The sequence below is a fragment of the Saccostrea echinata genome, unplaced genomic scaffold (genome assembly GCF_033153115.1).
Source record: "Saccostrea echinata isolate AGI-Se365-2 ecotype Australia unplaced genomic scaffold, CSIRO_AGI_Sech_v1 ptg000056l, whole genome shotgun sequence".
NCBI lineage: Eukaryota > Metazoa > Mollusca > Bivalvia > Ostreida > Ostreidae > Saccostrea > Saccostrea echinata.
In genome coordinates, this window is record NW_026889805.1 from 21140379 (window position 1) to 21157442 (window position 17064).

General features: G+C 32.6%; 1 protein-coding gene across 2 annotated transcripts in view; it reads left to right on the forward strand.

Moving 5' to 3' along the window:
• LOC133173786 (formin-J-like) overlaps positions 1–17064 on the forward strand; it is a 133237-nt gene that overhangs the window by 55264 nt on the left and 60909 nt on the right. The gene's annotated exons all lie outside the window — the stretch shown is intronic.

Below are 17064 nucleotides of genomic sequence, written 5' to 3' on the forward strand. Positions count from 1 at the left end.
AACTTTTCTCAGGAAAATTTTCTCGGCAAAATTTATTCTTTTATTAAAAAAATTAATGTGGTATTCGTGGGTTCGAACCCTGGCAATAAAAATCCTGAGTATTATTTTCTTTCGAGACTAGCACGCTAACCACTAGACTACACAAGTCCTGATGAATAGTGGCATTTAAATCATGTTTGTGATATGACCCTTGACTTAATGGACTTCAAGTATTTCTCGAAAAGATGCGAATGTTATGTCATAAAAGTATATTTTTAAGGTATAGTGGGTCATTGCTCCATATTTTTGGTAACCAAAAAATGTATATTTTTATGCAAACTTTGAGGATTAACTTTCAAAAAGGTGGAGCGAAGACCCACTCATATCGAAAAATAGTATTATTGTATGAGAAAATGACTCTTTTTGCCCTCTTTAGTGTGTGTCTAATATTTCACAGGCAAATAATTTCAATCTCTGAAGGATTTTTGCAAATTATAGAGATTTTACATAAAGTATAATTTAATGTTAGACGAAATATCAAGGAAAATTTTGATATAATTGAAATTTAATTTTTCATCTTCATGTTTGTCACGCTATAGGCTTATCGCTCGTCATGTTCACCCATCTCCTTGCGCTGGAAAGTATATATACGTACTGCTTATATAGATTATCTGAGCTTAATATATTTAGAAATACATACATGTACCGAGTCAATAAATTTCAGATCTAACGTTTTCAAACAGTAGGATAACATCCTTGGATTTAATTTTTACAATTTGTATACATTATTGGCATGTTATATTATATCAACGGAGATGTGTTGTAAAATAAACACACACCAAGAAAAAATAAGAATTTAGACATTTCCTTTTTTACAATAAAAAGTAAGGTGAAACAATCAAAACAAATAACATTTTGAGATAATAAACTCAAAATGTGTTGACAGTATAATAATACTTCGTAATAAATGTCTATGGAAAGGTTCCTCTTATCTCTACATACTGTAATAAAATGAAAATGAATTATTACATGCATATATGTAATAAAGTCATAGAGTGTAACTAAATCGACAAGATTTTTGTAAAGACTGAAACCAATCTCGGCCCTATAGGTCCAAGCTCTATTTATAAAAAAGTGTTCCTTTTCTGTAACATCTCTTCATCCACCTCACCTTTAATTTTTACCCCATAATGTAGAAATTATTACAGAAAGAAGTGTCTGTGCTTAATTTCAAAAATCTTTCAATTACATTCATCAGGAATTTAAAGATAACTGAATACATCTACCGCATTCCAGCATCAAAAATTGAAATTCAGATATCCTAAAGTGGTTCAGCTCCTATATATTAGAGGTAATGAATATTAATGACACAAACAAGAGGAAATGAGAAACACATTGCAGTGTGTAGCCTGATTTACAAAGATAAGCAAATCTAAAAGCTATCAACATTAAAATCAACTAGATGAATTTTAAGCTAAATGGATCCCCTGTCCTTTCCCAGAAAAATATATCCTTGAACATGTGTGTGCGGTTTTTGATGACACTATTCAAAGATTATGAGAAAAAAATCGTATAACCCGCTAACATGGGTTACATATATTTTTTTCTGCATTGTTGCATCATTATATACATGTATGCTGTAAATCACAACAACAACAAGAGAATTTTATTGTTTCAATGAGACTCCTGTTTCAAATGGAGCCCAATATGAACACTTCTTGCACCCTCTACAAAATCTGCGGACGGGCACTAAAAAAAACCTCCTTTTTGCAGGGGGCCTGCCTCTAAGTCATAGACTTACGTTTATATTCATTCTATATTCTAGTCACAATTTCAACATACATTTACCTCGGCTGGTTATAACTTTGAGATACGAGACTGAGTCCAAAAATTGGTTGGGCTTAAACATCATGGGCAACAACATGTATACTTGAGTTTGAACAGCGATTCTCGCGTTTAAATGATTGTAGCTTTAGCCTAGGAGCGTATAGTATTTTTTTTATAGTAATATTCATTTAGATGCTGGTCCCCCCCCCCCCCACTTTATGTTGCTGTGAGGTCGTCCAGCACTGGCATATTCCAGGATTTAGACAGTTTAGGTTTTTTTGTCTGTCAGTTCTTTTGGGAGATTGCTCCTACCCCCTCCCCCATTGAAACCGTTGCGACAATACAAAGCACTCATTCACCCCCACCCTTCCACCCAACCACCCAAAGACTCATTCACTCCCCCCTCAACTCATTCGCACCCAACCACACCCCGAGGACCCCCGGGACATTAATGTCAACTTCTATTAATAACAATATATAAATACTGATTGGAAGAAGAAAATCGATTTTTTTTACAAGGATTGTGCAACTCGAAATTGCTCAAGTAGTCATTACACCTTCTTATGAATTTTCCCCTCTCATGCATGTAAACTGATGAAGACCAAATTAGACTGGCATAACGTGGGTCGATTTCCAACAAATGCTGGGGTAAACGTATCAAAAGTTTTGGACATGGGTAGTACGACAATTGTAGAAAAAGAAAACCAAGATTGAATCCCTTATCAAAAAGTTCATATTGTTCTTTCCACTCATTAGAAATCTTTAGAAATTTCTCTCTCTCTCTCTCTCTCTCTCTCTCTTACCAATAAAATTCGACCATGTATAAAAAGACTATACTAAAACACACAATTTAATAATTAGAGCACGACTGTTGTTAGCAGTTCTACGGTTTTCTTCACCGTGAATCTCATATAGGCAAGATGAAACAATGGTGTGTTACATCTGTATGGTTATATACTTATTAACTTAGGTATCTCTTTAAATAGAAAAATAAGTTAAGGGAGATCGATAGATAAAAAACAAAATACATGGAATGAACGTTACATGTTTTAGACAACAAAGTCATTTATTGTTCTATCACTCTTTAATTTATTCACAAAGGTATAAGCACTTACATAAATATCATACAGTTTGACAAATGGATTTTTTATTCCGATTTGAACAAGCGATATGATAATTGACATTAAATTGTCAGCGAATTACGTTGTTTAATCCCTTTGCCTATATATGTAGTCGAAGTACCCATCACAAACACAACGAACTTTTTGATCCCAGATAATCTCGTTCGTACATTTTCCTCCATTTCTATTTCTCCGTCGAACTGGATCTAATTTATTTCCAAACTGAATTCATCCTCACCCTAACCCCATACGACAGCGGTCAAAGTCCCCTTGTGCCTTTACTGTCCACACACCGTGTAAGCAGCCATTCACTAAGGTGCTTCTCATTCTGACATGAAGGGGATGTACATGTATACAGGAACAATCTGATGTAAGTTCTTAATTGAATTTGGAAAGAAGGGTATCAACACTCGCTCGGAAACTAAACTTCTGATGACGGACGGTCAGAATGTGTATTTGGGTAAGTACAGCATGTTTTTGTTTTTTTGTTCTCCCAAAGAGGCAACTGTAAACTAGGCATTGTAGATTTTTTATTTGTTTTTTATTTTTTATCTGCAGTTCGACAACATATACAATTTATATATTTTTCTCAGTTTGCTATAGAGTCGCGGTGTAAGGAGTTGATTTTTAAGTCGCGGGTTCCAATCCCACTGCGGGACGTGGAGACCGGCCCTTCGGATGAGACCGCATAAACCGAGGCCCCGTGTCGCAATAGGTGCTGGCTCAATGGCCCTAAGTGCCGAGTATAGGTCTAAATTTGCAGCCCTCCACCGGCAAGTGGTGACGTCTCAATATGAGTGAAAAATTCTCGAGAGGAACGTTTTCATATATTTCTCTTCGTAAGCGAATTGCTCGAAGCATAGTTCTATAAGAATGTGGGCGCTTAAAGCAATATGAGCTGCAACTTTGATGTCGGAAATTTTTGTTGTAAAATTGTAAGTTACTATTTCAATGACAGGAAAAAGGGACGTTTATAAACTTCTGTTGTTCATATTTGCGCTGGAAGAACTATTTTTAAGCTTTGGTTGAAGCAGAATTGCATTGTACAATTGAATTCGTACATAATACCATATATTCGATTGTACAGAAATCTTCCTTCTGAAACAATTTAATACTTTATGTCAAATTGATCAAAAAGGTTCAAATTCCATAAAAATTTATCAAAACAGCACATTAACAGCAAAATTAAATTCTCAAAAATGCAGCTCATATTGCTTTAAGGATGGATTCTTCCCGTATTTATTATATTCAAAACTTAATGAAACTTCCACAGATTTGAAAAAAAGAACAGTATCAATAAGTAAGCGCATCAATGTAATTAAATTTGACCATTTTATTTTCCAGCAAGGTCAGGTCAAGGTCATTATCTTAAGGACATAATTACATTTGCTATACTTCTATCTTAAAATCTTTTGTTTTTCACTTGCATAAAAAGATGATACCACATAAGGTCTATCAAATTGATATAAATAATTCAATTAAAATAGAAATTGACTAAGCCGAATTTACTCTTTTTTCATAATTTTTCAGAGAATATTAGTTATTTTCTATGCTTCATATATATATTTTAATTCTTATTTTCACTAATAAGGCTAATAAGTTTGTAGTTTGTTTGGAAAATCATATCTATTTTATATTTTCTGAAACTTAAGTAGTTATAAATTTCATTTATTTCAAAACATTCTTTAAGTCTTAAATTGTTTAAACATGCGAATTAAATTCTTATTCTATAGTAAATTTGAAAAGCGGAACATTTGATTTTTTCCTACGCCGTTGTTGCGCCAGAAATCATGTCCCTGCTAGATTTTAAACTCAATTTATCATTTCCATGTAAATTAAAATTTTGAGAAGGAAAGAAATATAACTATATCAACTATATTTGTTAATGAAAGTCAAGAATATTTGAACAAATAAGATAGGGAACTCTGTCGGAAATATAAGCTTTAATTAGTTGAAATTTTGTAAATAAAGACAATTAAAAGGTATTTGTTTGAACAGATTGCTTGTCTCTATAGTTCCAACCTCCACAAAATTAAAATGCGTATTAGATGTATTATATATTACCTAAATTTTGAAACATCTAATTAAAGATGCAGAACATGGCCAAAAGATACAAGTCTGTGCACTTTAAAAAGGAAAAAAAAAATCCAAATCAACCTTTTGTTACCGACTTTAAAAAAAGTATCGACTTTTGTTTTAGCCTTGCTTTTTATAAAATCTCCAAAATGAATTCAAGTTAAGATACTCGCGAAGAACGAATTTCATTCTATAAAAATATTTGTTAATGTGGAATTTATTAAATTAAGTTTCAATTTTGAATACAAATGATCCATTAGAGTGAATAAAAAGAAATATACATGCAAATTTTATACAATATAGTTACGCCAGATAAACATCTTCGGGAATAAAAAGCAGCTTAAAGGCAAAAGGAAAAGTATATATATATATATATATATATATATATATATATATATATATAGCACATTTTACAACAACTCTTAAACTAACATAACTGCCCTAAGTGAAGAAATATTAATATAGAAAGCACAAAGAAATTCTCTTTTATAAGGATACCCACTTCCGCCCCAACCTGGGGTTGAACTCTCGACCTACGGAATCTGTCTCCTAGCAGTATAGGAAGAGCGCGCTAGACCGCTCGGCCATCTAGGCAATTAAAAAAAAATGTTTTCGATGTCGATGGAATTCTCTGTCCTATATTACACGGTCATTGAGAATGGAAGAGAGATACATTTATTTGGTCATTAGTTTTATTAGAGGATCGTTACCGATACATATTGTAATGAATTAATTTTATTTATACAGCATATCTTACAACAACTCTCAAACTAACATAACTGCTTTAAGTGAAGAAATATTAATTTAGAAAGCACAAAGAAATTCAATTTTATAAGGATACCCACTTCCGCACCAACCCGGAGTTGAACTCTCGACCTACGGAATCTGTCTCCTAGCAGTATAGGGACAGTAACGATCCTCTAATAAAACTAATGTCCAGTTTTAATATAATAACTGTATCTATCTTCCATTCTCAGTGACCGTGTAGTGTAGGACAGCGCCGCGAGAATTCCATCGGCTAGACTTGCCTAGATGGCCGAGCGGTCTAGCGGCAGTAAGCTGAACTTTTTCTAATTTTCAATATTATACCGTGTATATCCATCCCAGACAACGGATGCATATTCAAGATGAGGCCTAACAAAAACTGTGTACATTTTAGAAAGTGTTTTACGTCCAAGAGTGAGTTTTTTTTCAAAAGACCAAGATTTTTTATATGCAGTATTTACTATGCTATTAATATATTCAGACCAATTTAAGTCTTGTAAAAAAGTAGTCCAAGATTTTTATGCATGGATACACACTCTATTTGATATTGTTGAAAATATAATTTTGGAAGCTCAAATTTTTTTCTCAATGTAAAGAATATAGCTTTAGTTTTTGAAGGGTAAAATTTTAATAACCATTTTTAGACCATTCAACTAAAACTTCTAGATCGTGATTAATATTATATTCTATTTCAGAATTTGTAGAGAATTGTCATCTGCAAATAATCTATGCAGAGTGATAACATTTTTTTTTCCTGAAACATCATTTACATATATTAGAAATAACAAGGGACCAAGGACTGAGCCTTGGGGTACCACGGCATTAATAGCCTTGCTAGAAGACAAAGTATCTTTTTACATAACTTTAAACATTGTTTTTCTTGTCTGAAAGTGTCAGAATCTTTATTGTAACAACTTTTTAAGTGTATATAAAGTAGATTCAAAATTTTATTAATTTATTTTGCATTTACATGTAACAATCTGGAAGACAAACCCTTATGGTGAATAACACGTAAAGCACCAATGTGCACAAAGTATTTGGATCCGCGCCCAATTTCGTACAAGTAGTTGTACAAACTTTCTCATAAAATCATTATTACAGTCTGATATTTTATATAAAAAGAATCTTTGTACACATTTTAAAGAATAAGCAATCAAATCTGTATATCCATATTTCCAATGTGAAAGATTTTTATGTTGATGTTTACAGTAATAGAAAATAGAAAATAAAATCCCCCAACCCGCCCCAATTTTTAAGCCTTAAGGCCAAAATAAGCTGTAAGGTCAACCTTTTTTCTTTCTCCTCCTGCAAAATTTTTTCCATTTCTCTTCCAGGCGTGGATCCAGGAATTTTTTCTAGGGAGTCCGCCCCAGTCAACTATTTTCTTGACAAAAAAAAAAAACAAACAAACACGTAAGCTCCTTTTTCCCAACCGTGAAAAACCTTTTTCTTAATAGGGTACAATTTCTTTTATTTGCTTTAGTATATACCTTTAATAACTCTGCAAATCTTTGGAGGGGGACTGAACCCTCCCTCTAGATCAGCGCATGCTCATCTCTTTTCCTTAAGCGGGAACACCAATTCTCTGAATTAGCTTGTTTATACGTATACGTTTACAGTAACACTTAATTAAAAAAAATATATATGAGCAAAACTATGGGGATATAACGAGCATTTCGTTTAAAAGATATCGCGAAGGATTACTGCAACCCAACCACCGTCTTTACTTATCATAAAATCCCCGATATCTCTGATCGCCACATTTCTTTTTCTTTATTCTTTTTTTAAATATGACAGCAAATTTTCCTGTCGAGACTGATCGAAATTATAGGAGAATTTGTCTAGTTGAACATATTAGTGATTTGGGTTTGTTGGAAATTTATGGTGTTGAACAACAACGACAAGAAACGATTATAAGCATTGGCAAATTATATTCTCAGTGAATTTTTTCCTTTAATATATTTATTAAATTAAAAAAAAGAAGATTTTGCTGGTTGATCTAAATGCCCATTTCTTTTTGCCGTTTTTAAACCTTCAGAGAGACAAATGACACATTTATAGCAATGCCTTGCCATCTTGGTTCGTTACATAATGTCCTTTATTAAAAAAAAAATGGATATGCATTATGACAAATTTGTACAGAACAATTAATTTTTCATAAGAAATATCAAATTTTTTTGGTAAAAGGACAGTAGTGTTTCGTAATACGTCTTCAGATTACTTTGTCACATTGGGGGGTCTCGCTTGTAAATATTTTTTTCTTAAAACTAAACCAGCTTACGTCACTAATGGCTAGTAATTATGTGGAATACACGCTTTTGACAGAATTCCTTAAGACTTATACAAGTCGAACGAAAACCTTATTGAAATCTGGTTATCTTAATGTGTTTTTAAACCTGATCTGATTTAGTTCTCTCTAATAAGGAAGACACTTTAAACAAATCTAATAACAAAATCTGTTTCTCGCCGTGCATTGACAAGGACAGAACTGAACTGATATGATAGTCTAATGCAGAAATTCGACTTGTATCGCTGCTCTTATCTCCTCATACCAAAAATTCTATGATGAGGCAGATGTGTTACACAATTTGCACCACCCTTATACAAAGGTTTTGCGTGAGGACTTTTCTCTATGTGCCAGTAATGACCCTGTTAGTAATCGGTTTGAATCGCTTTATCGAAGTATTTGATAAGCGTTTGGAGGTATTAAATCTTGCAACAAATTTGTTGTTGATCACCAGACAAGAACTTCGATAGATTAACGAGCTGAATTCACATATTTCAGCTTCCTTATAGTGCAAAATTGAAAGCCTTTTTTTTCATTGTGATCAAAACTCGACAGATATCTTGCAATCTTTACTGTTCAAAGTGTTCGACATGGGAAACACAATCCTCTCAAAGTTCGGTTAAAAATGTTTGAAATCCCAAGTATGATTGGAAAGACCAAGTCTTGTTGGGAGAAGTACATAAACTAGTAATTCGATGCATAGAAAATTAGATCTTTGATAATTCATGTGTAGTGACAGTCATACTTATAGAATGTTATATCCATGTTAGTAGAACTATAATGACAGAACAATTCTACATGATAAGTCCTAAACTGAGGTGTTCTTCCTATCATTTTGCTCTTGGCATATCATTATTGCTAAAGGTTTGAAACTTTCAGTTCTAGATATCTAGATATCAGATAGTGCCAGTTGACCATACATTTGTAAACGTGAAATTCAATGTCCAGCAAGCTGTTGTTTGTTTTGCATTGATTTTATGAAACAGATCCAATTTTAAAATCACCTTTGCTCTTTTAGCCACCTACATAAGATCTTCTGGTCTATATGGATATAGGATCTATAGGAAAACTCGCGGTAGAAGTACATTTACAGAATTTATTTACACAGAGGTAAATCAATGCACCGGATTCCGACAGTGCGATGTCGCATTCAAAAAATACTAAGTAAAACGGTAAGAAACTTCGAGCGTCCTAGAGCGAATCACGCGCTAATCCCCCAATGTCACAACATCTGCGATGAAGATTTAGAACAGACCAACATAAAAAGACAGCATAAGAAGTTTGCGGTGACATTCGGGTTAACTATGTATTGTAGATAAAAGAGATTTCAGCAATCAACAACTGTGAGTATTTAACATATTGTTTGTAGAAGGTTACTAAGTTCTAAACGTGCACGGGACAAAATGTGCGTCACATGGGAAGTAAGGTTTCCAAATGCAGTATATACCGAAATTGTATATGCATGTACTATATCGTTTACGTGTATGTAGCATATGTTCAGAATGCAGGTTCCTTGTGTCTTTTTTCGGTTTTGAATTTAGGTTTGTTTTTTTTTTTAACTTTTAATAAGTTTTGCTATTTAATTTTTCTTTTGGATAAATTTTCAAAGGTTTTGCAGAAACTCGGGGTCAAGGAAATGAAAACTGAGGCCAGCTGTAAAATAACTTCCTCTAAATAGGTGGTGTGAGAGCGTTTAATTTACAATTTTTCGCTTAATTAAAGCGAACTTCAAAAGGAAGAAAGAAAATAGCACCTCACTGTTTGCAATTTGCTTTTGGAAAATCATCACGCTTTGACTTTATTTGATTAGGATGGCAATTATTTCATAGATAAAGCATTGCAATGATGAGTCGCCAATATTATCTGTTGGACTGTATGAACTTCAGTTCAATACGACTGGAATTGATAAAGATTTGAAAGAATTTTGCGGTATAAGCCATTGCACACTGATTGTTGCTCGATTTTTAAACTAAAGCTTATTGTATAGACGTTTATTGTATCAAGATATGACACTCCTCTATTAGAATAATGCAAAGGATATTTTTTGGTATTTATACTGAAAGAAATTAAAATTTAAAAATTCAATCACGATGTTAGATATATCACTCGTTAATTCTGTGAAATGCTAGTATTTTCGACTTTAAAATAAACTCAGTCCTCAAGAACAGATTGTTTGAGTTGACTTATTGAGTTTTTAGTTACATTTTAAAGCAGGATTTTCAGGTCATGCAAAAACATTTTTTTATCTATTGATTAAAAATTTATTGCATTTAAACTAATTTCCCATATATGCTTTATTTGAATTTATTCAATCGAAGCCATGGGCATTTTCTACGCCTTGTTCTTCAATATTCTTATGTAATTGCATATATGCCTTTCATCAATCTAGATTTTGGTTTCTAAAGGGAAAATGGCCAAAAATATGAAAATCGTATTAGATTAAAGATTTTTTCAAAGTCATCAGAATTTTTTCATTATCTGGATGTTCTTTCAATTTATTTTTCCTTTTAAATTACAATATATGTACAGGTAGTATATATGTATAAATTTGAATCTTTTTTGAATTACAAAATATACGCAAATATGCAAAAAATTAATAATAATAACAATTTCAAAGACCCTTTATAGCAGTTTAAAAGAATACTCTAGTGACTTCCGGAAGTTGAAAATTGCAAAGAAATTCATTATGATTTCTGAACATAAAATTGATCAATTGTAATCTCTAGGGATGAATGAAAATAAACAAATCAATTCCTTCAAAATGCTCAAAACAAATAACGAAAGTCTGTTGTCTTGAATCTCTTACAACTGGTCATTTATCAGGATTAAGTATGACGACGAGCTGTAGAAAAGCGAGTTGTCAGTAAGTCGTCGTATCTATTTGTTCGTGGGAGAGGCAGTGGTTGTTTTTGTAATCTTAAAGCTTTAGAGAGATTAAAAAGTATCATCAAAATTGTTTGACAGAAGTGGGAAAAACGATTGGAATAGTTTGTACTGTCAATGTAAGTCATGGGTAAGTAAAGACGACCTAGCATTGTCATATTATAACAACAACACATGAATTCCTTCACAAGCAGTCGAGGAGTCAGGGTGACGGGACTCTGCACGTGGTCGGATTAGTGCGGATTAATTGATCGACCAAGTGGTCAAACAAATTAATAAGAATCGGAGCCGCTTTACTTACATAAATTCATATTATCTAGTTATGATCAAATGGCAACATTTCATTTTATTCTCACGAACCAGGCGATTTACTCAAGACAAAATACATGTAACTGTTACATCTGCACTAGCATATTTCAGGACTGCTGAGGAAAAGGATATGGATGATCATTTTTAAGTTCTATGCAGTTTTATTGGTTCTATGAAACATATAACAAGTGACATATTAATTTAAGGTTAAATACGCGAGGAAAAATGTGGTGTTCGGAAAAAGTGTGGTACCCTGTGTGAAAAGCTAAACTTAGTTAACGAAGAAGGAAAATAGACAAACAACACTCAACAATTATACCATTCCCAAACAGACTCCGTTCCTAATAAAATATTTATAGTGTGGTCAATTCTAGAGACAGGCATAAAGCGGCTATATACAAGCTAATGGCTTTACTGGCCTTTCCAACAGATTTTGACTGAAGGCAAGATATAAAGATAGTAATGAAATGATGATTTATTCAGATAATTTTAACAATACTTTTTCTAAGCCATATGTCAAGGACTTTTGAAGTATTTTGTATATATGTGTGTGTAAGCGGAGCGTGCTAATGAGATGTCTTTGATAGCACAGGTCTTACAGAGCTAAACTCCTTTACAAAAAAAAACTTTAAAAATTATAAACTTTTCAGAGACCAAGCGATGCGTTTTAAGATATATTGTTTATGATTGATATGAATGTTATCACTGAAGATGTTTCCACTCGAGTATCTGGGCTACGCCTTTTTCAGAAACAAATCTTCATTCTTTGTTGTTAAAAACAATAGCTATCTGTTGGAGTTGTCCACCCTGATTCATGAAACCGGCACTTTATTATTTTCTTCCACAAAGGAGTATTCTCCAGAGAACAGGTGCTTGAGTATAATAAATTATTAAACTCCACCGACTTTAAAATATTTACCCGTGCGGAGATTTTCAGTAAGCATTAAACATCACTATTTATTGGGTAGATTTATATAATCATTATCCCAACAGGGTTAGTGACATTTGGTTTCAATGAAAACAAACAAACAGAAATAAACAAATGAACAAGCAAAACATTCTTGACATCCTAAACCACAAACTGGACAAAGATATCAATACGAACATTTTGTTTTCAAATGATTTTCTTCCCTTGTAAAAGAGGTCTCATTTTGTCAAAATATTTTGTATACCATTAAATTGAGCATACAGAGACAATTCAAGGAGATCTTGGTCGCACTGTCATGAAGGTACAGGAACGCAAGAGGAAATCCCCAAGTCTCCCAGCTTTTCTGTGTATCTATGACTTTCTTCCCCATATTTTCCTCGAAAATTTGTATTTAAAAGGTGCTTCTTTTTTTAATCATTCGTATTGCCATTCGTTGACCTTTGTATTCTATTTAAGTTTTAGAATTAATAGAATCAAAAACTAATTATAACGATCTAAATTGTTAATACCTGTAGTTATTACGAAGAATAGTTATAAATTCTTCGAATTCTAATAAGGTTTATCTCAAATTTGCATTTTTTTTTTTGGTTACCCTCCCAAACATTTCATATATAGTAATGCAAGAAGACGCGTGAACTAGGATCCAGATAATTTCTCATCTGTAGTATTCTGAGTTGTTTCAATACATATCTTATCATCTTCCTCAGACTATTTTGTTTTTTTTTTTTAAATAACAGTTTTCCCTCTATCTATAACTTTCTGGTTAACAGCATGTTGAGAATTAAATTATGGAGAGCTAAAAGGTCATATCGGTAATCATATTTATGCGTCTAGTGATGTTGATACAACTGTTTATATAATTTTTGTGCTTGTCTAAGCAAATCAGTCTTTACTGTGTCTTTTTGTGATGTAAGAATATTGAAACAGATTATCATTAGTATTAGTAGGTGTCAAGCCATGGTTTTACAAATGATGTAAAATAATTTCCCACTCAATACTTACAAAGCTATTCTCCATGCATATGTCACCCGCGTGCATGGCGCAATGGTTTAGAGCGTTTGATCTCGAGTCATGGGCGTCAGGAGTTGGTCCTTACGCTGCGGGTTCGAATCCACGTTGCGAAGTGAAGACTGGTCCTTCGGATGAGACCGTATAAACCGAGGTCCCGTATCGCAGTAGGTGCTGGCACGAAAAAGATCCTCACTGCTCAAAGGCCTAAGTGCCGAGTTTTCAGCCCTCCACAGGCAAGTGATGGCGTCTCAGTGTGAGTGAAAAATTCTCGAAGTGACGTTAAACAAACAAATCCCTAATCTTACGAATCATATATAGAGTTATGTACTGATAAACAAAATTAAAAAAGGGTTGAACCGATTAGGAAATAGAAATATTGAGTGTGGCTACTTTCTTAAATCAAGTGTGGTCCAAGGTTTAAATTGTGCCATTATTTTTAAGGGAGATAAAATGGTCCTAACAATTAAAGTATTTCTATTTTAGGTTGTTTTGGAAAATTACAAGTTTTCTAAATAATAAAATCCTTGCATGGAAAAAATAACATTTTACAGATGTGCACTTTGGAATTAGTCAGGACTGTCAACAGTTGAAGCAATTTTTTTCCCCCCAGAGTATTGTAAATAGAACTTGAAGTAACAATAGACGTTTATTAGGTTGCTTTTAGGATTATCAAACGGCTTTTGATTCTTTTGACAGAAGAAAACTATCGATAAAAAATTCAGTTTTGACAAATAAGGAGAGATGTTTACTATAATTAAATCTCTGTATGAGAAGTAAAATGTTTAGCAACGTTTTAGTGTACGTAGTGACTATTTTAAAGTGATGTTGGTTTAATGCAAGGGGAATTTTATTTCCTCTGCTGTATCCATTGTAATTGATGACTTAGAAATGATTTTTGAAAGAAATCTGACTTACTGGAAATAAGTCTGTTTCATCTTCTGATGCAGATGCTATGGGTCTAATTTCTTAAAGTCTGGAGGGTTCATATCATAAGAAAAAGTCAATACAACCCAAACCAAAAATTGTAGTGTTTAGAAATGGAGATGAGATATATAGAAATGAAATGTGGCTATAAAACAGAGTTATTATATATATTGCTTATGAATTTAACTACAAGAATCTTGGTATATCATTTAATTATAATGGTAAATTTTCAAAGACACAAAAACATTCTGCAGAACAGAGCAGAAAAAAAATTACTTATTATATGCTAAAGTAGATATAACAAACATTCCTACAATGCAGATATAACAGAATGTTCTGTTTTTGATACCTAAGTAACCAGTGTACTTATATCTGTATCAGAAATTTGAAAATGTAAAAAAGTTGGAGATAAAGAAAAAGGTTCCTGCAAGTTAATGTTTGTTGGAAAATATAAAGTTTGGGACCAAAAGCAGCAATCAATTTTATGCATTGTGAACCAAGAACACTGTCTCTTTGCGTTACAGTGGAATTAAGAATTTTATATACTGGTTGAAGTTAATGTAACTGATGATTGTGTTTTGAAGGCCTGCTATGAGAACATGATCTAAAACAGCGATAGTTGGATTTTAAGTAATAAGGAAGAGTTGTCAATTATATTACCAATGGGACAATATTGCACAAAGTAATTATTATTAAAAGTTCAAACTACAAAAGTCATGTGATGTAGATGTATTTTTTTATGGTTTGCATGCATACTTAAAAAAGCGATCAATTTTAAATATAGAAAACCACTGAGTAAGTTTCGAATGTATTATCATATGTTAAATATAGAAGCTGGTGGTTATGTATGTGATGTGCTGAAAATGACAGAAGATGAGTTCAATGTCATTTGAAATGTACATTTTAGTCTGATATAGAAATGTATATCAAAATGGGTTTATCATAGAAAGTATGTTCAAATTAATTAATTTACCTAGTTCAAAAGTTTGAGAAAAAAAATTACTTTAAAGAAATTTCTAACCATAGCCATTTTACTAATGCTAAAAAGGATAAGAATGATTGCATGTTACTCTGCCAAATATATATGTATATATTTTGTGTTAATGTCATTAATCTGATAAATTGAAACGGGTAATTACATTTTGGAATTTGCTTTCACCCGTGATTACCTTTTTTCGCAGAGCAAACGCCATTGCAATCTCGTCGTTTACATTTCTTGCTTAATTTTTAATACGATTCATTTTTTATGCCTCTGTAATTGAAGATTCGGGGGCATATAGCTTTTGGTCTGTTCATCCGTCTGTTAATCTGTCTGTGACTACCCAATGCTTGGTGCTAGGGTTTTTATATTTCACTTGTGTATTCCTTGTAATAAGACCTTCATTTGGGTACCAACATTTTTTACCTCCTGACTTTGACCTTTGAGTTGACCCACATTTGTAAAAACTTAAGCCTTGCATATCACTTTTCAACGGTTGGTGCTAGGGCCTTCGTATTTCATTTATTTATAATCCTTGTGACAAGATCTTTCTTTAGAGCTATTATTTTTGACCTCCTGACCTTGACCTTTGAGTTGGCTTACTTTTGCAAAATTTTACCAAACTTACCTACATTTGTAAAAACTTTAACCTTGCTTATAACTTTTGAATGGTTGGTGCAAGGCCATCATGTTTCATTTTTTATTCCATGTGACAAGACATTTCCTTTGGTACAAACATTTTTTGACCTCATGACCTTGAAGTATGACCTACTATTGGCAAAACGTTAATAATCTGCCATATTTTCTAAATTGTTGGTACTAGGGCTTTCATGTTTTACATGCATATTCCCTGTGACAAGACCTTTCTCTGAGGTATCAAAATTTTGGAACATTTGACATTGACCTTGGAGTTTGACCTACATTTGTAGAGAAAAATCTTTAACCTTTGCCTTGAGCTGTCATATAGGTGCATCATTGTTTCACAAACATATCTTTTTGTGCTTGGTTTTTTTGCTTTGTTTTGTTTCGGTTTCTTATGCTATAAAATTTCTGAAAATCGATTTGTATAGATTCTTCAAAAATATCAAATAGGAATTAATGTCGGCAAAAGATTTCACAACCACTTTGAAGTCATATATAAATGATTCAAGCTTATAACGGTATATTTAGCCATATTTAACCATTTAATTATGTTTTAAAAGGAATCCATGATCTATGGGTTATAAAAACTGTTATTCTATGTTTGCAGTATAGGCCAATAATTGAATTTATTTTAAAAAAAGAGAGAAAGGAGAAATATTTAAATATTATATCTGCCTTGCATGCTCGATTTCAGCCGCAAATTGACTTTTTTAAATCGAAGCAGCAGAACAGGTTTTTCGTCGTCTATTTTATTACCTTTCTCTTTTCAAAAAAAAAAAAAAATGGTGGCCTCTTCACAGAATTTTTTTAATTATCATTAGTTGTAGATTCAATAATATTGCACTTATACAAAATCGGTTGTGTCAATTTTCAACTTCTAATCCCTCAATTGGGTGCCGATAGAACGTGTTTATGTAAAAAATAGACGGTTATATTGACATATTGGATTTTGACTTGTATACGAGTTCTATTCGTATGCAAGGTTACTGTGTCATTTGGAGTCAAAGTTTGGTGTGAAGAAAAATCAGCGGTAAGTTATGCTATTACAGTCTCTGCAGTCATTAAAAGACCATGTTTAATCGTCACTTTTGAGTCTAACCGTCACTTTTGAGTTGTGTAAACAGATACAGTAATAATGAATGATATTTTTGCTAAAGAAGGCAACATTTTAATTAATACACCGTTTCATTTATAGACTGTGTAAAACGATAGATGTGCATAATGATTAAACTCAGTTTGATTGAATTTATTTGAAAAAAGTATTTTCTTTTGTTAACTTGCGAAGCATTGAGCACGATTTAATCGCAAAGTGAAATGTGTTAATTGGTTAACT